Source organism: Schistocerca nitens, chromosome 6, assembly GCF_023898315.1.
Source record: "Schistocerca nitens isolate TAMUIC-IGC-003100 chromosome 6, iqSchNite1.1, whole genome shotgun sequence".
Classification (NCBI taxonomy): Eukaryota; Metazoa; Arthropoda; class Insecta; order Orthoptera; family Acrididae; genus Schistocerca; species Schistocerca nitens.
In genome coordinates this window covers 353,026,245-353,053,989 of record NC_064619.1, presented here as the reverse complement: position 1 = coordinate 353,053,989, position 27,745 = coordinate 353,026,245, and the positions used below count along the sequence as shown (strand labels likewise).

The window sequence follows — 27,745 nt, the reverse complement described above, 5'->3', positions numbered from 1 at the left end:
CATGAAGTTTACATTAACTACCAACTGCTATTAGCGCTATTTGCAACACATTTTGCAGGCACTAAACTCGTTTGGTGCTGACTGTATCTATAAAATTGTATCATTGTAAGACAAAAATGGTTCAAATGGCTCTGAGCACTATGCGACTTAACTTCTGAGGTCATCAGTCACCTAGAACTTAGAACTAATTAAACCTAACTAACCTAAGGACATCACACACATCCATGCCCGAGGCAGGATTCGAACCTGCGACCGTAGCGGTCGCTCGGCTCCAGACTGTAGCGCCTAGAACCGCACGGCCACTCCGGCCGGCTCACTGTAAGACACACAGATCATGAAATATGACGTCTTAGGCAACGAGCTGTGTGAAAACTGGCCTTACATGCATGGCGTTTAATTTCATTACTTCTTTGCTACTAACTGTATTCACAACTTATTTCGCAAACAGTATACATATACGTAAATATATCATTGTACGACACGTCATTCAAGGGATGTGGCGTCATATACACTGAGATGCATGAGAAAAAGCCGCATCAGGTATGAAGTTTTACTATATATATTGCTTAACACTGAGACGCTTCTATAGTCGGGTCAACTGAAGGAAATTCTTCACATCCGGCAGTGCTTTTGACAGCTTCTACTGTGAAACGCAAACGGCTGTAGGCGCATACAAAAGTTATGTATAGAGCTATAAAGGGGCACTGGCACTGAGACGATTACAAACTGTCGATGTAGACACGCGAAGCAGTGGCACCCCGCGTACATAAACTGTCCAGTATCTCTCACCGAGTCTACAACAGCAGTACGTACGTGGTTCCATTTCGGGTAGAAAACTTGGAAAACTAAAACCCAGGAAAAGCCGCGTTTGTCAGCTTTTTAACGTGTTACAGAGATCAGCTGAATAACTATCGATTATTTTACATCTGATTTAATTACAACCATCACAGTACATAATTTCAAGAATGTTTATGAGATATAAAATTTCCTTTGGATTTTAGTGATAAATTCACTATTTTATATTGCTCTTCGTAGGAGAAATAGCCCTTTTACTACTGAATAATTCATCCTCCAAAATTAATTGCTTCTTTTATAAAACGTTATTAAAATTTCTGTCACTTTGGACACTAATTCTTGCTTTCTTCTTTATTTACCTTCGCCTTTTCTGCATCCATTTTCCATTTCTCCTTTTCTGTTACGTACCACATATTCGTTCATTTTTTGTTTCATACGTCCTTTTTGATATGTGGATGAATTTGATCATCATTTTATTACATGTTTTACAAGCTGATTTAACTTTGTCATACTCATTATTCCTAGATGTTACCCACGTCTTGCCTGATCTTTGCAATTTAATTTTTTTACATATATGAATGTCAGTTTTGTAAAACCGTTAATAAGTGGAGCCTTCAAAACAACTGGTGGCAAATTCGGCAATTTACGTTGTTAATGGCTACATTTAAAGAACGAAACCATAGTGTGATCACTTCGAATATTGATTAAGTTCAATAGAGGAAGTTTACAGTTAAAATTGAAAGTTGTCTGATGGAAACGTCTTTCACATTATTATCATTATGTGTCACAAGTCACTAGCAGGAATCAATGACTATTTATTCAGTATTTCTGTTTTTTTTTTATGTAAATTTGTGGTAAGATCTTATGGGACCAAACTGCTTAGGTCATCTGGCCCTAAGCTTACACACTACTTAATCTATCTTAAACTAACTTACACTAAGGACAACACACACACCCATGCCCGAGGGAGGACTCGAACCTCCGACGGGGGGAGCCGCGCGGACTGCGGCCCGACGCCTCAGACCGCGCGGCTGTTTCTGTTTGCTACATTACTCATATCTCTGGCTGTACAGTGAAACTTGTCTCCATGCTGTACTTTGTATGCAGATTCCAGCCAATTACATGGTGAAATTCTTAGGATTCTAATTCACATGGTCCCTTCAATCGCAATTTCTGACACTAGACCTTCCCGCTTGCCGGGTTTTTTCGCATGGACAGCGACTGTGTCAGCCGTCTCCATCTGGGTGCTATATTCAGACGTTACGTCTTATGCATTAGTAAGTTAGACATTACTAACCTGCGGTATTCAACATTTCTGGTGACACAGCCGCTTCATAGCGCTTCACTGGCATAATTCTATACTACCTGGTCTCCAGTTTTCTAGACGTGTTTGTTGTGTACAGGAAAGTAGATCTCTTTGTTGCGAGGGAGGCATTGTCCACTGTACAAAAATCATATCGGTTTCTTATTAAGTCATCTTCAAACATAGGTAGTATTTCAAATATCTGAGCCGGCCGAAGTGGCCGTGCGGTTAAAGGCGCTGCAGTCTGGAACCGCAAGACCGCTACGGTCGCAGGTTCGAATCCTGCCTCGGGCATGGATGTTTGTGACGTCCTTAGGTCAGTTAGGTTTAACTAGTTCTAAGTTCTAGGGGACTAATGACCTCAGCAGTTGAGTCCCATAGTGCTCAGAGCCATTTGAACCATTTTTTCAAATAACTGATTTAATACATTGCGGGGATTCCTCTTCTGCTGTTTTTGAGAATATGTGTACTTCCATGTGATCCGATGGAGGACTTACTTATTCCTTGTTTGTTAGCTTTTTCCTTACTGCTTCGACAATAACGTGAATTATTTGAAGTCTGTATTAGTCCCCGTAATCTCGGCGTTGTTGGTATCTATCTGCTAGATCCCTGTTCCGGAAAACACTGGAGATTTTAGAGTGTGTTCAAATCTTCAAATGTGTGTGAGGTCCCATGGGATTTAACTGCTAAGGTCATCCGTCCTTAAGCTTACACACTACTTAACCTAAATTTTCTGTTTCATCTGAGTTTGAGTCGAATGATTCGTTATGCACTCAGGTTTGGGAATGAAGGAACACACATATGATTTCATTTCATTCCTACACCCCCCAAACAGCAGGAACTCTAAAAATGGTTCAAATGGCTCTAAGCACTATGGGACTTAGCATCTGACGTCATCAGTGCCTTACACCTACAACTACATAAACCTAACTAACCTAAGTACATCACACACATCCATGTCCGAGGCAGGATTCGAACCTGCGACCGTAGTAGCAGCGCGGTTCCGGACTGAAGCGCCTAGAACTGCTTGGCCACAGCGGCCGGCCAGGAACTCCATCTCTGCGATATTCCTACCAACTTCTAACTGGAATTCGATGTACAGAAACTGATTTTGAATGATGTGGTTGAGCTGTGCGGATCAGCTGTGGGGTAGCGACTTCATCCGACATGTGAGACAGTGGGGATGCCGCTCAACACCCCTCTGTACGTGACGTAGCTCAGTTCATCCCTCATGACTTCTGCAGGGACACTTGGCTGGTTGGGTGGACTGCACAGCGCCGACTGTCCAAACAGATGTCTGAGGTTCGACAGCATAGTCCTGGAGCCGGTACATGAGGAGCGACTACTGCTCTCTCAGAGCGGACAGTGTGTAAATTGGCTCACTAGCGTTGTGGCGGCAGTACGATTGACTTCGTATTGTGTCTTGTGCACCCAGAATCTACCAGCAAGGGATGCTGTACTGCCTCTGTATCTCATACGGCTTCCAACGGGTGGTAATTGCGTTCTCAGCCAGCCGCGCCAGATGTCACCCGGTATTGCGTCAGGCTGCTGCACAATGAAGGTGGCCGAGGTTGCAGGCGCAGCATTGCTGATATCCACTAGCAGCGAACACAACCTGGCCAACTGCGGCACTACACGGCAACTATACTACAATGTCAAAGATGACATGGTTAAGTTTTTGAGATATTTATTTTACAACAAACAGTAGGTGAAATTGATGAAACATTGCGTTTACTCAGAGCTTTCCAGGATATGTTCGGAGAATTTATGTCAGAATTGTGTAACAAATTAGACCCTTGTACAAAAAACCTAACTAAGTGTGTAAAACCAGATTTTCAGGAAACGAGAGCTAGTTTTGGAGAATTATATGCTATCCACCAAGAATTAAGAGCTGATGTAAAGAATAAATTCGATAAATGTAGAGAAACTTGGAAATTGGAATGTAGTCAGACAAGGAGGTTGTAAACTATTGTAGCTCGTGAACTGAAAAAGAGTATTCATGATATTACACAAGAACTGGTCAAAAATTGACAAAAAATTATGTAGATAAGTTACTATAGGTCAAATAGTAATACCTATGCTAACGTAGAAAATAAGAGTGAAATATCTGTTTTTACCAATTATAGAGCTTTATGGTTTAGTGGTGTATCACCTTTGACACAAGCATAACTCCAAAGAGATGTATTTGCTAAGAATTGCAACGTAAATCACGTGAAGGTCTTAAGAAAATCTGGAGAGTTTTATGGCTGTGTTGCCGTGGTATCTAGGTCAAGATGCTACAAAGTTTATGCAAAATTTGCAAAATACCGAGGCACTTGGGAAAGTGTTATCAATCAAAAGTGTAAAATAATTACATCCTAAATCGTTTAACAAAGTTTAATCTCTGATTAAAAAAGGCTAGTTAAACATGATGAATTAGTGTTATCGAAGTTGGTTACATTATCCAGCAGTTATCTACGGCCAGTTGTGTTTTTAAAGTCGTTCGTGGGAATATTTTCTAAAAGATGAGCTGAAGTAGAGAGAATTAGAGTTATTGTTGGTCATATACGAGTTGAAGCTGTTGAATGGGGATTTAGATTCTTGGACACATAAAAAGCATTAGTAAAAAGGAAGTTGTATTTAAGAGAGAATATCAGTGTCCTATCGAGTGTACCGCAAAGTATAAAGATCGTCAATCTGACTTTAAAAAGTATTTAAAGTATATTCAATATTCATAAGAATATTTAAGTTTTGAACAAGGAGTGTGTCAATGAAGTTTGATTCATAGTTGAGGTGTAAGGGGTGTGTTGATTTTAAGTGCTAATCCAGCAATCATACGAATATTAATGAATATCAGAAAGGATAGTTAAGCTATAGGTACATATTACATAGTTTACTGGGTCAGTTACTGTCTGTTCTAAAAGAGGAGTTTATTAGTAGTGATTGGTGTGTTATATTAGGTATGCTACTTTCCATAGATGTACTGTTTTTACTAGTAAGAAGTGTATTATTTTATGCAAAGCTGGAAGCAGCTATTAGTGCCAAAATTTGGTTTGGTTCTATTGTTTCATGTGGCGGGCGTCTAGAATCATTGTGAAAGTGGTGTACTTCACGTTAACTCTTATCAGAACAGGTAAGATTTTTATTTTTGTCTCAAATCGATTTAGTAAAAGTTATGCAGTTACACATCCTTATTTATTCATTTATTTATTTTCTGTTTAATTAAAAAGCGTTACAGGAATTTAAATATTTATATAATGTAAGAAATGTTATTAACATCCAATTTTCTTCAGTTGCAGTAGCAGAAGATAAGTTGTTGTAACAGGATCGCTGGTTTAACACAACGGAAATTGAGCATAAAGTTAAACAGAATTCTCGCACTCACTCCAAAGTAAATCTGAGGGTCGCTTCATGATCCTGTATATTAAATGAATGTTGTGGGAATCCGTCTCTTGGACACTTTTGTGGAGTCAATCTGTAAATGAACATTGAATGAAGTTTTTGAAATGTTTGCCAAGAAAAATTATTAAACATAAATATTAAGAACGATAAATTCTACTTTCATGAAATAAATAAAAGCATTACACTTACAAGTATCCTGTGGTTTTAACAGTCAAATGTATTACGTCTGAAGGAAATCTCAAGATATGTTAACAAATTTTATTTACATATGTGGAGCAGAAGTTTTATTCCTGCTGGTTGCGTCTAATGTCGTTCTGTAAAGTTATTTATGGAGTTGGTCAGTACATAGGCACGGTAGCTACTGAATACAAGTACATTCATTAATAATTTTAAGCGAGATATTGGTACACATTTATATGACGTTAATTTTATTGTATAATGGAATTAAGACGAAATGTCAGGAGGTAAGAGAAATAGGTACATAGTGGAAAGAATGTAACAACTCCCACCTACACATACAAAATGAGAGCTTACGGCACAATGCTCTGAACTTACAACTGTAGTATTACATCAGATTTCAGCTAAGAACTTACATTCTAAGGACATTAGTTTGCAACTGACACAGCTCGTGGCTTGTTTTGACTGATTCAACAATCTAGTTGCTTCGTCTTGGAGGGGCGTGCGCAACGAGCCACCTATATTGACCATTCATGCATCTCTTTTACCCCATCAAATAAGTAATGAAGAGAAACGTTTCTGAGTCACAAGATTAAGTCATAAATGGCTAATAAACCATGTATTAATGTGTTCTAAAATTTTTAAATACGATAATACACTAAAACATAGTCGTCAGAAGTGCTTGGGAAAGAAGAAAGTTAGATATGAAAATAAGCAGTACGTATGGTGTAGTATTATCGAAGAACATATCTGAAGTGCGTTGCCCTGTATGAAGTGATTTCTATTTCTATTTGGAAGACGTTTGTTTGATAGCAAGGAAGTGCGAGAACTGATTGATAATGTGCAAGTGCAGGCTTTCTCGGCGAATTTCATATATGAAGTCTTCACGGGTTGTCAGCCGAGTAGCTGTGACTGCATAATTTTAATAACTGGATTCCAGTTTTTCTCCAACCGTATATTTTATCCGGGAGTATATCAAGAAAGACACGCAGCTTTTTTGAACGATAGTTCAGGCCTGAAGATGATGGAGACGCATTCCATCGAAACGTTGCTACGAGACGACGATACTACTCGGCTGACAATCCGTGAAGACTTCATATATGATTGACAACGGTTATGCAGAAACTTTCAATTAATTTGAAAAATATTTAAGAGACATGAAAGATAGATTTATTCTTTGGAATTCATAAAGACTAGAAGGATCTCAACTTCGGATTTGGTGTAGGGAAATATTCCAAGAATCTAGTCAGATATAGATACAAGGAGAAAAGTACTCACAATTTTAGTTGTATTGATTTCAATATTAGGCCCCGTAGTTTCACGTGAGTTAGAGTTGAATAATCTTTTATGCTGTCATGATCGGGACGATGGCAAGAGAAAGATAATTTAATTATATTCCTGAACCCTCAGGTGGAAGATATACCCCATTTGGCTTTCCCGAATTTACTGGCATTCCAGTAACATGGCACAGACTGAGTTAATTTTCTATTGTACAACGTTGTCAATATATTGTGTCAGTTCCTTGGTAGTTGCTTTCTGTTTGAGGCCTTTTATTGAGAAGACATTTTATTGATATTTCGGACTCGTCAACGGACGAATGGTTTTTTGGTACTCAAAAGGAAGGGTGTGTACGGGGTTTCTGAATATTATCGGTAAAAGCGGAACGCTCGACTATAGAACAATAAAACAAGGAAATAATTGTGATAAACATATGACTTCTGAAATTTTCCCGCCGTATTTCTTTTTCCAATAATTTTCGGGTTTGCAGCCGGATCCCATCAACATTCTGGCTCGATACTTCGGCCCAGACACGTCCTTAGGCGAGTGGATGAAGTACTGAAGAGACCTGATGCAGTCATGGTATTCATAGCGAATTCCGCGCATGCGAATCGTAGTAGCGGGTTACGCCGCATGAATTAGAAGGTGACATGCGCGATGAAGGCACGTTAGTGCGTACTGCCCTCAGTGGTGAAGTAAGAACATCATAATCGCAGAGTATCGACTGAGCACGTCGATTTCGCTGTGACTGCATAATTTTAATAATTGGATTCCAATTTTTATCTAAACGTATATTTTATCCGGGCGTATATCAGAACGCTAGTTCTGTACCTAAACAAGTTATCAAGAGGCTGAGACCACACAATGCTGTTCCACCAAGACTGTATGGGCTGCCCAGGATTCACAAGGATGGTGTTCCACTACGATTCATACTGAGTAATCCTGGTGCTTCTACTTATTCGACTGCAAAACATTTGGCCTCCTTACTCAAGCCGTATGAGGATAAGTGCTGCCATGATCCCGCGGAAACCGCCCGTGTTCTCAGTATATTAATTCATCGGGCGCATGTAATATCGGATACTGATAGCCTTTACAAAGAATTAGTGCATCCGAAGAAGGTTTCTAAAGAGAATGGCTATATTTCGTGCCCAATACGGAGGCCATGCACAATTATAATAACAAGAACCAACGCTCTGAGGAGACTGATGACTATGAGTCTACTACGTTCCTTCCATATACTGGGAACGTTTGTTCTAAAATAGGCAGATTGCTTAGGAAGATTAATATCAATGTCATCTTCTGTCCACCAGCAAAGAGTAGGGCCTTAGTCGGATCCGTTAAAGATGATTTACAATTGAGGAAGGCGGACGTTTATAAAATTCCTTGTGAGTGTGGCACGGCGTACTGTATATAGGTCAGACAACACGAACGGTCCAGGAACGCTGTGTAGAACACGAAAGACACACCAGTCTGCAGCAACCCTTAAAAACATCATTAGCAGAACATTGCATTTCCATGGAAAATTCAATGGAATACAGTAATACCCTTCCCCCATGAACCATGGACCTTGCCGTTGGTGGGGAGGCTTGCGTGCCTCAGCGATACAGATGGCCGTACCGTAGGTGCTACCACAACGGAGGGGTATCTGTTGAGAGGCCAGACAAACATGTGGTTCCTGAAGAGGGGCAGCAGCCTTTTCAGTAGTTGCAGGGGCAACAGTCTGGATGATTGACTGATCTGGCCTTGTAACATTAACCAAAACGGCCTTGCTGTGCTGGTACTGCGAACGGCTGAAAGCAAGGGGAAACTACAGCCGTAATTTTTCCCGAGGACATGCAGCTTTACTGTATGATTAAATGATGATGGCGTCCTCTTGGGTAAAATATTCCGGAGGTAAAATAGTCCCCCACTCGGATCTCCGGGCGGGGACTACTCAGGAGGACGTCGTTATCAGGAGAAAGAAAACTGGCATTCTACAGATCGGAGCGTGGAATGTCAGATCCCTTAATCGGGCAGGTAGGTTAGAAAATTTAAAAAGGGAAATGGATAGGTTAAAGTTAGATATAGTGGGAATTTGTGAAGTTCGGTGGCAGGAGGAACAAGACTTTTGGTCAGGTGATTACAGGGTTATAAATACAAAATCAAATAGGGGTAATGCAGGAGTAGGTTTAATAATGAATAAAAAAATAGGAGTGCGGGTTAGCTACTACAAACAGCATAGTGAACGCATTATTGTGGCCAAGATAGACACAAAGCCCATGCCTACTACAGTAGTACAAGTTTATATGCCAACTAGCTCTGCAGATGATGAAGAAATTGATGAAATGTATGACGAGATAAAAGAAATTATTCAGGTAGTGAAGGGAGATGAAAATTTAATAGTCATGGGTGACTGGAATTCGTCAGTAGGAAAAGGGAGAGAAGGAAACATAGTAGGTGAATATGGATTGGGGCTAAGAAATGAAAGAGGAAGCCGCCTTGTAGAATTTTGCACAGAGCATAACTTAATCATAGCTAACACTTGGTTCAAGAATCATAAAAGAAGGTTGTATACCTGGAAGAATCCTGGAGATACTAATAGGTATCAGATAGATTATATAATGGTAAGACAGAGATTTAGGAACCAGGTTTTAAATTGTAAGACATTTCCAGGGGCAGATGTGGATTCTGACCACAATCTATTGGTTATGAACTGCAGATTGAAACTGAAGAAACTGCAAAAAGGTGGGAATTTAAGGAGATGGGACCTGGATAAATTGAAAGAACCAGAGGTTGTAGAGAGTTTCAGGGAGAGCATAAGGGAACAATTGACAGGAATGGGGGAAAGAAATACAGTAGAAGAAGAATGGGTAGCTCTGAGGGATGAAGTAGTGAAGGCAGCAGAGGATCAAGTAGGTAAAAAGACGAGGGCTAATAGAAATCCTTGGGTAACAGAAGAAATATTGAATTTAATTGATGAAAGGAGAAAATATAAAAATGCAGTAAATGAAGCAGGCAAAAGGGAATACAAACGTCTCAAAAATGAGATCGACAGAAAGTGCAAAATGGCTAAGCAGGGATGGCTAGAGGACAAATGTAAGGATGTAGAGGCTTGTCTCACTAGGGGTAGGATAGATACTGCCTACAGGAAAATTAAAGAGACCTTAGGAGAGAAGAGAACCACTTGTATGAATATCAAGAGCTCAGATGGCAACCCAGTTCTAAGCAAAGAAGGGAAGGCAGAAAGGTGGAAGGAGTATATAGAGGGTTTATACAAGGGCGAAGTACTTGAGGACAATATTATGGAAATGGAAGAGGATGTAGATGAAGATGAAATGGGAGATAAGATACTGCGTGAAGAGTTTGACAGAGCACTGAAAGACCTGAGTCGAAACAAGGCCCCGGGAGTAGACAACATCCATTAGAACTACTGATGGCCTTGGGAGAGCCAGTCATGACAAAACTCTACAATCTGGTGAGCAAGATGTATGAGACAGGCGAAATACCCACAGACATCAAGAAGAATATAATAATTCCAATACCAAAGACAGCAGGTGTTGACAGATGTGAAAACTACCGAACTGTCAGTTTAATAAGTCACAGCTGCAAAATACTAACGCGAATTCTTTACAGACGAATGGAAAAACTGGTAGAAGCGGACCTCGGGGAAGATCAGTTTGGATTCCGTAGAAATGTTGGAACACGTGAGGCAATACTAATCTTACGACTTATCTTAGAAGAAAGATTAAGAAAAGGCAAACCTACGTTTCTAGCATTTGTAGACTTAGAGAAAGCTTTTGACAACGTTAACTGGAATACTCTCTTTCAAATTCTGAAGGTGGCAGGGGTAAAATACAGGGAGCGAAAGGCTATTTATAATTTGTACAGAAACCAGATGGCAGTTATAAGAGTCGAGGGACATGAAAGGGAAGCAGTGGTTGGGAAAGGAGTGAGACAGGGTTGTAGCCTCTCCCCGATGTTATTCAATCTGTATATTGAGCAAGCAGTAAAGGAAACAAAAGAAAAATTCGGAGTAGGTATTAAAATTCATGGAGTAGAAGTAAAAACTTTGAGGTTCGCCGATGACATTGTAATTATGTCAGAGACTGCAAAGGACTTGGAAGAGCAGTTGAACGGAATGGACAGTGTCTTGAAAGGAGGATATAAGATGAACATCAACAAAAGCAAAACGAGGATAATGGAATGTAGTCTAATTAAATCGGGTGACGCTGAGGGGATTAGATAAGGAAGTGAGACACTTAAAGTAGTAAAGGAGTTTTGCTATTTAGGGAGTAAAATAACTGATGATGGTCGAAATAGGGAGGATATAAAATGTAGACTGGCAATGGCACGGAAATCGTTTCTGAAGAAGAGAAATTTGTTAACATCGAGTATAGATTTAAGTGTCAGGAAGTCGTTTCTGAAAGTATTTGTATGGAGTGTAGCCATGTATGGAAGTGAAACATGGACGATAACCAGTTTGGACAAGAAGAGAATAGAAGCTTTCGAAATGTGGTGCTACAGAAGAATGCTGAAGATAAGGTGGGTAGATCACGTAACTAATGAGGAGGTATTAAATAGGATTGGGAAGAAGAGAAGTTTGTGGCACAACTTGACTAGAAGAAGGGATCGGTTGGTAGGGCATGTTTTGAGGCATCAAGGGATCACAAATGTAGCATTGGAGGGCAGCGTGGAGGGTAAAAATCGTAGAGGGAGACCAAGAGATCAGTACACTAAGCAGATTCAGAAGGATGTAGGTTGCAGTAGGTACTGGGAGATGAAGAAGCTTGCACAGGATAGAGTAGCATGGAGAGCTGCATCAAACCAGTCTCAGGACTGAAGACTACAACAACAACAACAACAGTAACACCAAAATTTTAGCACTGGTTTCCAGCTTCTGGGACTCTGTAATTAAAGGATCCGTGGAAATATGTCTTGCTGACAATGTAATGAATCGTGATAACGGCTTTCAGCTGGATAAAAAATTGGAATCCAGTTATTAAAATTATGCTGTCACAGCGGAATCGACATGCTCAGCCGATACTCTGCAATTATACATGTTCTTACTTCACCACTGAGGGCAGTACACACTACTTGCCTCATCGAGCAAGTCACCTCCTAACGCATGCGCTGTAACCAGCCAGTACGATTCGCATGCACGGAATTCGCTATAAACGTCATGGCTGCATCAGATCTCTTCAGTACTTCGTCAACTCAGATGAGGAAGGCCGGACATCTCTGGGCCGAAATATCGTGGCAGAATGTTGTTGGGATCCGGCTGAAAACCCGAAAATTACTGGAAGTGATAAACATAGTTCCGGAAACCATCATTTTCCTTGATAACGACATATACACAAGTGCAGTTATGCCGATGTTATAACACTGTTGATGCCCAAGGCTACATTTATTTCGAAACACCGAATGAGTAATTGCCCTTATGTGATTTTAATATCTTTTCGGATATCTAAGTGCTGGCAAATAGCAGCCGCGGTTTCCAAGTCCAACCATCGTTCCGCTGAATTTTTTTGTTGGGTATAATAGAAAGCTTGCTGTATTCTCGTTCTATTGATACTGTCGTTGAACTCTGGGATCGCATCGTGTATAGTTGTTAATGCAATCAGAATACACCTGGAATTTTTGAGCTTGAAGATACATCAATGAGACGACGCTCTGAACCTGCCTTCAAAAGAAAGTGGACGTTTCGATTTTCAATCGCATATCTACAGTTCAGAATTTCGAGGCCTCTGTTATAAAGTATTAACGTACTCAGTCGCAATATGTCACCTTCGTTTTCGTACCTGTGTTTGTTAGGAATGTTCGCTTGTTTCATTATCCTCTACTTATCCTTTCAAAAAAAATGGTTCAAATGGCTCTGAGCACTATGGGACTCAACTGCGGAGGTCATTAGTCCCCTAGAACTTAGAACTACTTAAACCTAACTAACCTAAGGACATCACACACATCCATGCCCGCGGCAGGATTCGAACCTGCGACCGTAGCGGTCTCGCGGTTCCAGACTGCAGCGCCAGAACCGCGCGGCCACTTCGGCCGGCTCTACTTATCCTTTCACAAAAAATGTTCAGATGTATGTGAATTCCTATGGGACCAAACTGCTGTGGTCATCGGTCCCTAGACTTACACTCTACTTAAACCAACTAATGCTATGAACAACACACACACACACTCATACCCGAAGGAGGAATCGAACCTCCGGCGGGAGGAGCCGCGCAGTCCGTGACATGACTTACCCATCTTGTTTGTAGCTACAGTAACCAGACCCCTGTGTAAATGTGCTGTGGTGTGATTTCATATATTATATCAATGACGTTACAAGACAGCAATAATCGCAAGACAGAATGTGTCAAGATATAGGTTAATTGATTATAGAAACCACATTGATTTTTACAGTTTCTAACACACATTTATGCTGAAAGTGACATTCTGATTACACAAATAAGCGTAAGATTAGTATGTCCGAACAGTCCCTATTTCTAGGTAGATTGTAAGCTGTCATGGAAGTCCACGTTCAGGATATTGCGCAAAAATTAAATGCTGCTATATTTATCATTAGAACAGTATTTGCAATTTGTGATAGTTCAACAAAAACTAGTCTATTCTTCTTATTTGCATTCGCTTATTACAAATGATATTATAGTCTGAGATAATTCTTCCTAGTCACAAAGGGTATCTTTCGCGCAGAACCTGCCAGGTCAAAAAATATATGGTGTAAGTCGATCCATTTTCAGGAATCTGAGAATTATGACATTGGCTGCTGAACGCATATGTTCTTTAATGTCTTTTTTTGCTAAGAATACGAGCTTATCTCCAAGAATTGACAGCTTCATTCAATTAATATCAGGCAGAAATTCAATCTCTCTTTGGATCGCACTTCGTGACCCTGCGCATAAAGGGGTAGCGCATTTTGCTCCTTCCATTTTTAGTAATCTACCAGAAGAATTTAAAAAAATCAAGAGCTATACTCAAAATTTCAGGTCTACATTGAAGAATTTCTCGATGGCACACTCCTATTCCGATGTGGAGCTCACGGAAAAAATTTAGCAGATTTGTATATAATGTTATTGATTATGCTAATGTATATTCAATAGCCTGATGTCTGTATAGGATTGGCGTGAGTTTTATTTGATTTGTTATTAACTTTTCGCTGTTTTTCCTATTCTGACTCGTTCCATGACCAAGGATACTGGCTCCTCATTGTTGTTCTACGGAACTAGATGTGTAAATAAATATTAAATACATACAAAGTCGATTTTTAGTCAAGTAATGGAGATGAGTTTCCTGACTTCTGCATTCAAGAAAACATTTCTTGTACAGAAGTATTTACCTAAAGAGCCCATAAAATTTTCGTAAGACAAAAATATATTCGTGTGTGTATTTTCCAATGTCACAAGAACGGCAGCTAAATGAATCACGAAGATATATAATTTGCTGCGCGCATATTGACGTCTTACATTTACAGGAATAAGGATGTTTCCATAAGAGGCGCTCGTATATTCTCTTTAGTCCTTCTCTTAACACCATCCGTATGATACGTGGGAAATACATAAGCAGTAACAAACGCCAACACTGGAGGTTAATATGCACACTATCGCCAAGGATTCTTATAAACACTTCATTTAATAGATAACTCATAATCATGGAGAACTGTTTTGTCATTTGAATTTTTGCAGTATTCGAAATGTTTAATATTTATACAGCAAATCTCTAATCTGTCAGTATTTAATACGTTTTGTTCGCGACATTTAAAATGAGAAATCGTTTCTTTATGTCTCTCCCACGTATCTATAAAAAAGAGAAAAGTTTGGCTAGTACTTTTATTTATTAGACAGAGCAATACTGACTGGTCACATTTACTGGTCACTGTTGTTCCGTTGTGGACATACATATAAAATAAGTGGAGAAAGTGAAAAGGCACCTAAATGTGGATTTTCTCCTAAAAAATTGGCTTAGGTTGCAGCAGAAGTTTAGGTATTAACCCATGGCTTGCTGAACAAACGTTGTAACTGTGCTAGACTAATCTGTATCATCAAATGACGTACTCATTTAGTCGAATTCTAGACAGAGCTGTCAAGAGTCGATGCCTCGTCCGGTCTATCCTCAATAATGCCTCTTTACGACCTCAGAAGCGACTGCACTTAACATTTTCGTAGTTGACATTTTGATTTCTTTCCTTTTTCCGTTTTTTACAAAATTAATCTAGTGAACTATCATGAATTTAATAAAGTGTTAAGCCACCTACATCGTCCTGCATGTGATTTCATAAATACTTCATCGCGTCTTGAGAAGCAGGACTGTGGAAGGTCATCTTTCGCGTCACTGGAGGTGGGGAACAGATTCCTTTGAGAGTGACAAGCAGCGCTGATTTCATAACGCTGGACTTCCTCGTCCACAACGTTTAGCAGTTGCGCAACATGATCAGGTTTCTCGCTACGCTCTACCAAAGACCAAGCCTACACGAGTTGCGATATATCTATATCAAGTTATGTTGACAGATTCGATCAACAGCCGCAAAGTATAAATCATACGTACAGGGCCCATAATTCACTTCTTGTAAAATGGAAATTTTGAGTTAATAATCTCTCCTCTCTCGATTTTATTCTTGTAGTTATTTTAAGTGTGTTTTTGTTGACACGTAGATGTAATTTATGTTGCCCCTGGAATATATTATTTTGCTCTGAATGGATCATATGAAATGGTGTGGACAAAACAAGGGCTACGTGACGAGATAATATAAAGAAGACAGCTTAGCGTGCCAATTTCCAAAGTGACTAAATTGAAGGAAGAGTAGAAGAGAAAAATCACAGGGACTTACCTATATTAGCACCGACACTCCGTAAGTCAGTGAAGAGTGTGTGGCACATTGAATTGTTTACTATACCATATATTAAAATAACCGCCAGTTTCATTTGCAGATGGCGCAGGGAGCGAATGATTGCTTCTATACCTCAGTGCGGGCTCTTACTAGTCTGTTATTACTTTCGGAACAACTGTGGGAAAAGGATGGAGGGGAATAATCGTTTATTCTGTTCTGAAAATAGCTTCTTTGAAATTACCATATACAATTTAATAAGATCTTAGATGTCTTTCCTTGGGTGTGTGTCTCTGTAGATTTTGAAGCATCTTGTTATTTTGCAGCGAGTCGTATTGAGGTATATGGTCATCGGGCTATCTTCTAATCCGTATACTCGACATCCTCCGTTCGTTCCGTCTAGTGTGTATCCAAGGGTAGTGAAGGAAAAGACCAGGCATTAAAACAACAAAAAGGAAAACGAGACTTTAAAACGTGTGGATGACGAAGTCATTAGAGACGATGAAGAAGCTCAGATGGGCGGAAGGGAGTCATTGCGCACATTTTGGAGGAACCATTTCGAGGTTTGCCATAAACCATTTACAGCGACAATAAAAAACTTAACACTCAATTGTCAAACGTGGTTGGCGTTTCTTCCCTTGATTGCTTTTGAAAATAAAAGAGTTCAGTTTCTAAAATCATATCTGCAGGAGGATCTGCAGCGAATTGAAGCGTGGTGCAAGGAATGGCAATTGAATCTTAACGTAGACAAGTGTAATGTGCTGCGAATACACAGAAAGATACATCCTTTATCATGTAGCTACAAAATAGCAGGTCAGCAACTGGAAGCAGTTAATACCATAAATTATCTGGGAGTACGCATTAGGAGTGATTTAAAATGGAATGATCATATAATGTTGATTGTCGGTAAAGCAGATGCCAGACTGAGATTCATTGGAAGAATCCTAAGGAAATGCAATACGAAAACAAAGGAAGTAGGTTACAGTACGCTTGTTCGCCCACTGCTTGAATACTGCTCAGCAGTGTGGGATCCGTACCAGATAGGGTTGATAGAAGATATAGAGAAGATCCAACGGAGAGCAGCGCGCTTCGTTACAGGATCATTTAGTAATCGCGAAAGCGTTACGGAGATGATAGATAAACTCCAGTGGAAGACTCTGAAGGAGAGACGCTAAGTAGCTCGGTACGGGCTTTTGTCAAAGTTTCGAGAACATACCTTCACCGAAGAGTCAAGCAGTATATTGCTCCCTCCTACGTATATCTCGCGAAGAGACCATGAGGATAAAATCAGACGGATTAGAGCCCACACAGAGGCATACCGACAATCCTTCTTTCCACGAACAATACGAGACTGGAATAGAAGGGAGAACCGATAGAGGTACTCAAGGTACCCTCCGCCACACACCGTCATGTGGCTTGCGGAGTATGGATGTAGATGTGGATGTAGATGTAGATGTAGATGTAGATATACTGATGCACTTGGGCACGTATCTGAAAAACAGACGTCAACTACTAGTATGTGGAAGTCACATGAAGAAACATGTACGTAGACATTGATCACGGCTCTGTGCTCCACTCCAGCAATGTCAGTTACGAAATCAGTGTAACATTATTACAAGTCTCATTTATGTACACTGATGATATTCAGCTGCGTTTAAGTTGAGGTCTGCCAGGATGGCTACTGACATCCCAATAAAGACTGATGACAGCTGTTTAGCATGAGCTTAGGAGCAAAATGTATATTTGAAACTGAACTCTGACAAGTCACAAGTTAACGTAAAGTTATACTGCAAGACATCAAGTAAAGATTCCTGTGATGCAGTTTCTTTCATAGCAACCGGATAGGTGTCTCATTAAATTGGAATGTCTCAACACAATTCAGGATGTGGAACTACTTTGGGTGATCGTAGATTATATGTAAATTACAAATTTTGTAACATATATCACGTAAATTGCGACATAAATTAGTAGTGCCCTCTCTTTTCCGTTGTGTTTTACTGTAATTCGCTGTGCGGTAGTCCAGCACCGGACAATTAGTGAAAACGCTTGCAACGAGTGCCTGTGTAAGATATATCGGTAAAAGATGGTTGGACAACGAACTGCTTCTTCTATATGTAAACACAAGAACTAACAATTATGGGCTAGACAAACGGACTGCTCACAACTCATGTTGGAAATGTGGCCTCCCACAAAGAATGAATGATAATTACTTACGAAAATTTCGATAAATGGTGAAGGAAAGCAGAAATGAGTAACAGAAATTGAATTCCACATTGACCGTGGCTTAACCGAACAGCGTTCATAAGCCGCTGTACACATGAAAGATGAGTAGAAACTCCAGCACCATCAGAAATGTAAGTTGTAGCTGACGCTAAATGATGTAAAGCACAGGAGAGAGGGACAAAATTAAGTGCATGACACTCTATATTGAATGACTATGACTCTATTCTGTTGTGGGAACGTGGGGGTAGCTATTGATGCTTGCTTCGTTTACTCCATGCAAGTGCAGTGGACGTTAGATATAACTTTTTACTCCTTGACTGTTAGTTGATTTAGTTTTTCTTTTCCGTGTTGGAAAATAAAGGATTTTGTGCAAAGCTGTATGTGGGTTTTATTTGTTGCCTACATAATTGGTGACTCCGAGAAAAATAAGAAAAGCTCTCGCAACTTAATATTGTGCAGCAGTTTCGCCAAAAATGGAACAAGCTAACAAAATTCTGCAAGCAACAAACAACGACATACGACGGCTAAAGCAAGAGACTGGGCTTTTGAGCTGGTAACGCTGAAGAATGATAGCAAAACGGAATCCATGAATTTGCAAACTCCGGTAGCAGCAGCCGCACCAAGATCATTTTTCAGGAACGAACGCGCTGTTGTCAACAGCGCCACGATTGCAATTAAGAGCGCTTCCATTCAAGCCTACGCAACCAGACGTATGGTTTTCGATAATAGAGAATATCTTTGAGTAACAACGCATAACCGAAGACCCGAAAAGTTCACTCTCGTAATCAGCAGTCTGGTTCAGAGGTCGATAGCGGTAGTCTCTGATATGATCATACATCCACCGTTCCAACAATCACACACCACACTTAAAACGAATGAATTGTTGCTGCACGTCTGGCGACAGCTGCTTCCTCATAAAGTTCAACTGGCGTTGACTGCGTACGACGGACAGCCTCTCGACCAGCAACTGCAAATACCTGACAGAGCTTTCGCTGCTTTACAGTCGACGCTCGTAGCGTCCGTAGCAACGTCATCTGCACCTCTGCAAGGGAAGCCAATGATGACTCAGTTAAGCTGTGCAGCCACAGATTAAAGATAAAAACCAGCCATCGCTGAGGCGATCAGGAGCCGGCCGGGGTGGCCGAGCCGTTCTAGGCGCTACAGTCTGGAACCGCGCGACCACTCCGGTCGCAGGTTCGAATCCTGCCTCGGGCATGGGTCTGTGTCATGTCCTTAGGTTAGTTAGGTTTAAGTAGTTCTAAGTTCTAGGGGACTGATGATCTCAGAAGTTAAGACCCATAGTGCTCAGAGCCATTTTAACCATTTGAGGCGCTCAGGAAACTGTAAGACGCGATAGAAAATATGGCTACTCGACTACATAACTTGGAGCTGCAGACGTCCGCCAGATCCACCAGTAACAAGAAGGGGTCACACTCCAAATAGGATCAAGCCCACACCGACAATTTTTGCTGGTGTCACAGACGATTCGGGTCACAAGCTAAGAGACTCACAGAACCTTGTGAAACTCAAATGGTGAAGGCAGCCCGCTCTTAGTGCCACGGGCTGCGGCACTCACGAACGGCGCCGTATACGGACGAGGAACCAGGAGACAGTTGGAGGCAGTAACACGCACCGTCAAGGTAAGGCACTTAACGGCTTCCTGTATTCTATACCTTTATGTCACTCTGAGTCACCCTGGAAGTGTGAGCTAACATCGCACAGATTAAAAGTGGTTGATGGTCTCTGAGGCCTCAAATTCCTGATAGACACCGGCTCGGAAGTGAGCACCTGGCCGGCCCCGAGCTTTGTTAAGAAGGACACGAGGGAACCTTTGAAATAGATAGCAGTTAACAATTCAAGTATAAACACGTACGGTTATAAAGACCTCACGATAGCTATTGGTTTATCTACCCGTTCCAGGTGGAATTTTCTAGTGGCGGATATTATACAGCCGATCTTAGGTGCAGATTTCTTGTCTCATTTTGCTCTCACGGTGGACTTGGTAAATAACTCTTTTACTACCGGATAAAATAGAGGCATGATAAAAGGTCTTCGGTACAGTGTGGCAGAGGTTGTTTTTGGAGTAGCCAGTGGCTCAGCTATACAGTCTCCACAACTAGAAGCCATAAAGACTCCAGTAGTTCAACATAATACAGTGCATTACACACGCACCAGCCCAGGTCCGCCAGTATAAAGAAGCGTCCGCAGATTATCCCCAGAGCGATTAGCAGAGACAAAAGAGATATTTGAGGAGATGCTATATGCTGAAGTTCATATTACATAAAGTTATTGACAATATATGAAGGCTTCAAACATTTCCCCCTGTATATTAAAGCTAGGCCAGTAACCATTTTCACTAGCGTCAAAAATTTCCGCCTGTATGTTGAAGCCAGGCCAGTAACAGTTTTCACTGATTGTAAACCTATTGATTAGAAGAGATTAGATTTACTTTCATTTCGTAGTGAGAAGGTCCTCCAGGATGTGGAAAATGTCAGAAAAGCAATAATGAATGACCAAATATTTACAGCTAAAGAAATAACAAATAAGCTTTCTTTTAACACTATATGGATCATTTTGCTACACTCATTTAGTAAGATCGCATTAATGCACTGAGTTGAAAATTTAAAAAAACGTTTTACTCATTTATAAGGCAATAAACATGTAATAGAACTACTACAATACATATTTACAACGAACACATTACTGCACTAAGATGGTGCAGAAGTTAGATTGTACTTTTTATGTACACACACACACACACAAAACCAGTTGGTTCTACTGAGAAATTCATCAATGAAGTAGAAAGATTTGGCCACCAATAAATCCTTTAGGCTTCTCTTAAACTGAATTTCATTGGTTGTTAAGCTTTTTATGGCTGTTGGCAAGTTATTAAAAATGTGTGTTCCTGAATAATGCACACATTTTTGTACAAGAGTAATTGACTTTAAATCTTTGTGAAGAGTATTCTTATTTCTAGTATTGATTCCATGGACTGAGCTGTTGGTTTGAAAAAGTGATATATTTTTGTGGCAAATTTCATTAAGGAATAAATGTATTGGGAAGCAGCAGTTAGTATCCCTAGTTATCTAAATAGGCCTCTGCAGGATGTTCTTGAGTTCACACAACATATTACTCTTATTGAACGTTTTGGTTCCCAGAAAACTTTAGCTTGGCTTGATGAATTACCCCAAAAAATAATCCCATATGAGGTTATGGAGTGAAAGTAAGCATAGTATACCATCTTTTTCATTTTCATATCCGCTATGTCTGACAGAATCCGCATTGCAAATAGAGATTTGTTTGGACACTTCAGCAGTTCTGTGGTGTGCTCCTCCCAGTTGAATTTATTATTATGCTGTAGTCCCAAGAATTTACCACTGTCCTCTTCATCCATCTGCTTGCAATCATATCTTAGGCACATACCCGTGAGACACCCCTTACAAGTTCTGGACTGCATGTGGTGTGTTTTCCGAAGTTCAGTGACAAAGAACTGTCTAGGAACCAGTGATTAATGTACACAAATATTATATTAGCCGATCTTTCTAAGACTACATGTGATTTGCTATGTTTGTATCATCAGCAAACAAAACAAACTTGCTATCTGGTAATGTTACTGATGAAAGGTCATTGATATACGCAAGAAAAAGTAAGGGCCCTACGATGGAACCTTGTGCGACCCCATACGTAATTATTTCCCAGTCAGATCATGCCTGATAGCTTAATGCATGTTTCTTTCATAGTAACACCCTTTGTTTCCTGCCTGAGATATAAGACTTGAACCATTTTGCAGCATTTCCTGTTACACCATAATATTCTAATTTACTTCAAAGGATATTGTGATTTACTCAGTCAGATGCCTTTGACAGATCACAAAATACGCCAGTTGCCTGCAATTTCTTGTGTAATGAATTAAGTACATTTTCACTGTAAGTGTAGATAGCCTTCTCCATATCAGAACCCTTTAAAATTCCGAACTGCGACGTTGACAGTATGCTATTTGTGATAAGATGGTTATAAAGCCCATTGTACATTACCTTTTCAAAATGTTTTGAGAATCCTGGCTAAAGTGAAACTTGCCTGAAACTGGACGCTATTTCTTTATCTACCATATTAAACAGTGGCTTAACTTCAGCATATTTCAACCACTCAGGGAATATTCCACTGATAAACGAATGGTTACACAGATATAGGTAGTTTAATATGTTACTTAATTCAGTATCACATTCTTTAATTAACTTTGTTGATATCTCATCATACCTACTAGATGTTTTTGATTTCAATGATTTTATGATGGACATTACTTCTGCTTGGGTACTGAGGGTCAAATTCATATTATGGAAATTATTTCAAATGTCTGGTCTGAGGTATCCCATGGCAGCATCTACAGAACCTGACAACCTCATCTTTTCAGTAACAGTTATGAAGTGTTTCTTTGTACTGCAACACTATACACATCTGTCACCAATGTATCATTTGCTCTTAATGCTATTTGCCCCTCTTCATGTCTAGTTCTACTGGTCTCCTCCTTCAATATATCCCATATTGTCTTTATTTTGTTATCTGATATTACTATCTTGTTCTTGTAATATATTTACTTCGATGTCTGTATTCCTGTCTTTAATATATTGCAGTATTTCTTGTAATACGCTGTAGCGTCAACATCAGAACTGTTTTGGATTGACAGATACAGTATTCTTTTTGGTTTATAAAATACCTCTATTCCTTCAGTAATCCAAGGCTTCTTTTTAGACTTGGCTCTAATCTTGGTGAGTTTTGGGGGAAAGCAGTGTTCAAAGAAGGTAAGCACTTTATCAGCAAAAGTGTTATATTTTTCATTCATGCCATGAGCACTGTAAACATGACTCCAGTGAATGTCTGTGAGGAGTGTCGTAAAATAATCTACTTTTGGTTTATTGATTACCCTCTTGAGCTCAGATTTAACATTTTATATCTTGTTCAGTATTAACATTTAGGAGAACGAACTGCATGTCATGGTCTGAGAGGTCATTGGCTATTGGTTTTGTTATATAATTTCGTTCATTTGACTTTTCTATAAAGATATTATCAATAGCTGGTTGTGAGCAATTGGTTACTCTAGTTGGGAACTTTAGAACTCAAATAAGTTGTTATTGGGAGAGTCTTTAAGGAAATCTTCATTGAAGTCACCAGCAACCACTGTTTCTTTGTTTTTGGTTGTTAAATGGGCCAGTACAGATTCAAGGTGGTTTGTGAACAGATTAAAGTTACCTGGAGGTGCTCGATATTATGAAGGATTTGTTATGACATTCTACTTCTGTTGCACATGCTTCCATATGCTGTTCTAGGCAAAATTTATGAATGTCTATGTTCTTAAATTTATGAGAGTTCCTGATGAATGGGGCAACTCCTCCTTTCTCCATTTCTGCTCTACAAAACTGAGATGCTAACCTAAATCCTGTAGCAAAAGTTCTACACCAGTGGTCACATGATGTTCAGAGAGGCAGACTATGTCAGCTAGGTTTGAGGACTCTAATTCACCTATACAGATAATTAATTCTTTAATTTTATTTATCAGTCCTATGCTTCGATGCTGATGCAATTTTTGTCAGGTCACACTCTATACTGTACCCAGGATATCTGTCAGTACTATTACCTGGCCCACCCACTATAACCACGGTATCTTTCTTAGTGAAATCTTTGCAAAGTGATCCTAAATCGTCTGTCACGTGCTCTAGACCAGCACTAGGTTTAAAAAAAATTGGTGACCTGGTGTTCTGATCTTATTTCGTGCTGCAAAAGTTGGCCAAAACCTCTTCCATGGGAACCACCTAACAACAACACTCTCTTTCTCTTTCCCAATTTCCCCACTTTCTTACTTTTCAACTTGCTGCTGAAAGTTTGTTGTGCCCCTACTACACCAGCAACTGCTTGAGGCTCACCAGCTACTAACTTAAGCAACAGGTTAAATCTATTTTCCGAATTCACTACGAAGTTGCCAGACAAAGTTTTAGGCCTGTTCCTCCTGTTGCCTATTGTCACTTCCCATCTCTCTTTACCCTTCTCCGTCCTTTACCTGTCAAGATCTCCCCTGTGTCAGCTTTCAGCAACATCAACGATAATTGCTCGCCAAGGCAGTTCCGGCACACTGCTTTTGTAAGTCAATTCACCATGGATATAGTACACATAATAGGTGTGGAGAATCTGGTTGCAGATTACTTTTCTCGTGTTTGCGTTGTAACCAGCACAATAAACTACGAAGAACTCATGACATCGCAAGAATTGGGTCTGGATCTACAGAAGATATTGACGGACCACACAACAGGGTTACACTTACAGCTGATACTCATGCCAGGAAGAAGGCTTAAGTTATAGTGCGATGTATCACGACAGAAGCCGTGCCCATATATTCCACAACAATTTCGTAAGGCGGCATTTGAAAGTGTTCACGGTCTGGCACACCCAGGAGCAAACTTCACTATCAAGTTACTGACAACAAGTTTCGTCTGGCCATCAATTAAAAAGAACCCCAGGGAATGGACTCACACAAGCCTACAATGTCAGCACTACGTAGTAGGACGACACGTTCACGCGGCAATTGGGAATTTCACAGGATCACCAGCAAGATTTGCCCATGTCCATCTGGACTTAATGGTTCCACTCCCACTTTGGGATGGCTATAAATACTTGTTAACAGTGGAGACAGATGCACGAGATGGGCGGACGCCATTCCGATCACTGACATAGAGCAGAAACGGTTGCAAAGGCGTTTGTCCCTCAATGGCTAGCTCGCTTTGAGTGCCCCTTCATATCACAACAGATCAAGGCCACCAGTTCCAGTCTAGACTGTTCAACGAGATAGCTACTGTATGTGGGTTCCAACACCATCATACAACAAGCTACCATCCAACGATCAATGCTATGGTTGACAGATGGCACAGCACCTTGAAGGCTGCTCACATGTGTCATCAGAAAAGCTGGGCAGAAGCATTACCATTGGTTCGTCTTGGATTACGAACCGCATACAAGACTGACATCGGTGCTTCAGTGGCGAAATTATTGTATGGGGAACCATTGAGAGTCCCGGTAGATTACCTAACAGCCACCACATCACCAATGCCAACAAACCTCTCATCACTGATACGTAAAATCCGTGAGAGTGTGGAAATAAATGAGAAGGCCTACAGTATCTAGACATAGTGAGCGATCAGTTTTCGTGCAGAAGGCGTTGCAGGCTGTACCCATGTCATGTTCCGCACAAATTCAGTCAGAGAGCCCCTACAACCTCCATATACTGGACCTTATCGAATAGTACGACATAACACCCATACTATGGACATCTCACAGAACAGAGAACTATTAGAGTGTTCATAAGCAGGGTAAAACCAGCAGGGGCTTACCAGAACTGGAGTATGATGACACTCAACAGGATGAGAAGGACTAAAGTTTGAAACTCACTACATATGATATGGCAGAAGACACCATGGCAAGAGGACGTTGAACCACAACACAACTGCCCACACCGGCTCCCTCATGTTCGCAGCAACAAATCGTCTGTAGGAGAGCAGGGAGACAAGTGAAGTTTAAGTAAACATTTATCCCAGGTGATCCGCACTTTAAGGAGGTGGCGGGGGGGGGGGGGGTGCAGTGTGCGAACGTGGGACTAGTCAATGGTGCGTGGTTCGCTTACTCCATGCAAGTGCAGCGGACATTAGGTACAAGTTTTTACTTTTTGACTGTTACTTGAGTTAGTTTTTCTTTTCCAAGTTGGAAAAATAAAGTGTTTTGTGCAAAGCTGTATGTGGATTTCATTTGTTGCCTATACTGCAATCAGCTTCCAACTTACGGAAAACTAATGATTGTTGAACCCCTGAAAAAAATTGTGCCTATACACTGCATCAAGTCCCAATTCACCACAAGTTCAGGTTGTAAAATAACTGTGTGAATACAATATCCCATAATGGAATAGACTGGAAGTGTGGCTTATTAATTGTCATTGCAAATAACTTAAAAGATCTCACCAAATTCTTAAACAGCAGCAGGCACCTCAGAACTGCTGCAACTTCTCGCCTCGACAAACCGGAAAAAAGCGTGCTTTCAAGTCAGTCGAAAGCTTGGCCAGTCTAACTCTCAAGCTCTCTCAGTGGCTGCATGCATGCGGATATTACCAGAGATTTGCACGCTAGTTCAGCAGTACCTAAGAGACAGAAATCAAAGAGTCAGCACTACATATCGATACTGATCACAGTTCGTCTTTGTGAAACTTTTCAGAATGACTTCGACAGTTGAAGAAACAAAACAGTACAGAACTGGATACGCCATTTAACACACAATTTCTGTCACCTTCTCTTTCTCAACTGCAATATATTTTCAATGTCCCCTAGAGGGAACCAGAAAATGACAGTACAATCTTGTGTGACAGCATCCTAATGCATTCAAAAATTTACATAATAAATGGAAGTTTAATTAAAAGACTGTATTTGTGAAAAAATGAATCGATGGCAGCTTGAAGGTAAATCCTATAGTCTTCATGTTGCATAAAAGTAACCGATGTGTTCCGATCTTTGTAATTGAACAACCATGCAGAGAATTGTGCAATATTAAAAAAAAAATATTTAAAGCTTCAATAAGAAAAACAATGTAGTTCAGGAGTGGCTCCCCCAATGAGCAATCAATTTGGAATTACATAATGAACCTTAAAAACTGCTTAATAACATAACACATAGGAATGACAATGAAATGAAAACTCTGTGCATGGATTAAATTAGTTGCAGAAATGTACATAGTGTAAAATCATTACAAATTTCGGACTAAAATTAACAAGGCTCATATTTCAGTCAGTAATAAAATTTCATAAACTTCTAGGCCATTAGTGTCAGTAGACACCCAAAAACCTGACGTTTAAATGACACAGATTAAGAATTGTAAGATGTCAGTTTAGATTTGTTTCCTTAATCAAACGCTGTTATCATTGATCAGTAGTACAAACCCTCTCTCATAGAGAAAAATAGGAAAAATAATCCTTTGATATAAATTCGTGGGATGAGTTTCCAAACACAGCTACCCTTTTCTCATCACGTCTTAAGTTTTTAGTAATGTTTTCGTGCTACAAAAAACAAATTTCATGTGTACCTTTTCCTTGTAGCTTTTGTTCCCTTTCAAAAGACAAAACTGTGAATAATACAATAAATTGCAAAAAAAATTCCAAAGAGATTCTGGTCTTATGTAAAGCACACCAGTGGCAAAACGCAATCAATACCTTCGCAGCGCGATAACAGTGTTGAAGTCACTGATGACAGTGCCACTGCAGCAGAGTTACTAAACAAGGTTTCCCGAAACTCTTTTACCAAAGAAGAAGAAGTAAATATTCCAGAATTCTAATCTAGAACATCTGACAACATGAATAACTTAGACGTTGATACCCTCAGTGTACCAAAGCAGCCTAATTCACTTAATAAAGACAGACCACCACTCGATATTGTGTACCAGTAAGGTTCCTCTCAGAGTATGCTCGTACAATAGACCCTTACTTAGCAATTATGTACACCCACTCGCTCTTCGGAAGATCGTTATCTAAAGACTGTAAAGCTGCGCAAGTCACACTAGCACTCACTGAATTATACACTCATATCACTAACGTCGATTTGCAGTTGGATTCTGGAACATTTACGCTGTTAGAACATTATGATTCACCTAGAAGAAAACTCTTTGTTGATAAATAGTCAGCATGGATTCAGACAATATTGTTCTTGTGAAATGCAGCTAGCTCTTCATTCTCACAATGTAATGAATGCTATCGACACTGG

The 27,745-nt window shown here is 40.1% G+C and overlaps 1 long non-coding RNA gene across 1 annotated transcript in view; it reads right to left on the bottom strand.

Annotated features, from left to right (window-relative positions):
* Positions 1-5,443: 5,443 nt before the first annotated feature.
* The window catches only part of LOC126263150 (uncharacterized), a 44,878-nt gene continuing 22,576 nt past the window's right edge, over positions 5,444-27,745 (bottom strand). The window contains exons 2-4 of the long non-coding RNA XR_007546850.1: positions 25,961-26,136; positions 5,669-5,793; positions 5,444-5,552 (exon numbers count right to left, since the gene is read on the bottom strand). This is a non-coding gene — a long non-coding RNA (uncharacterized LOC126263150). The remainder of the gene's footprint in view (positions 5,553-5,668; positions 5,794-25,960; positions 26,137-27,745) is intronic.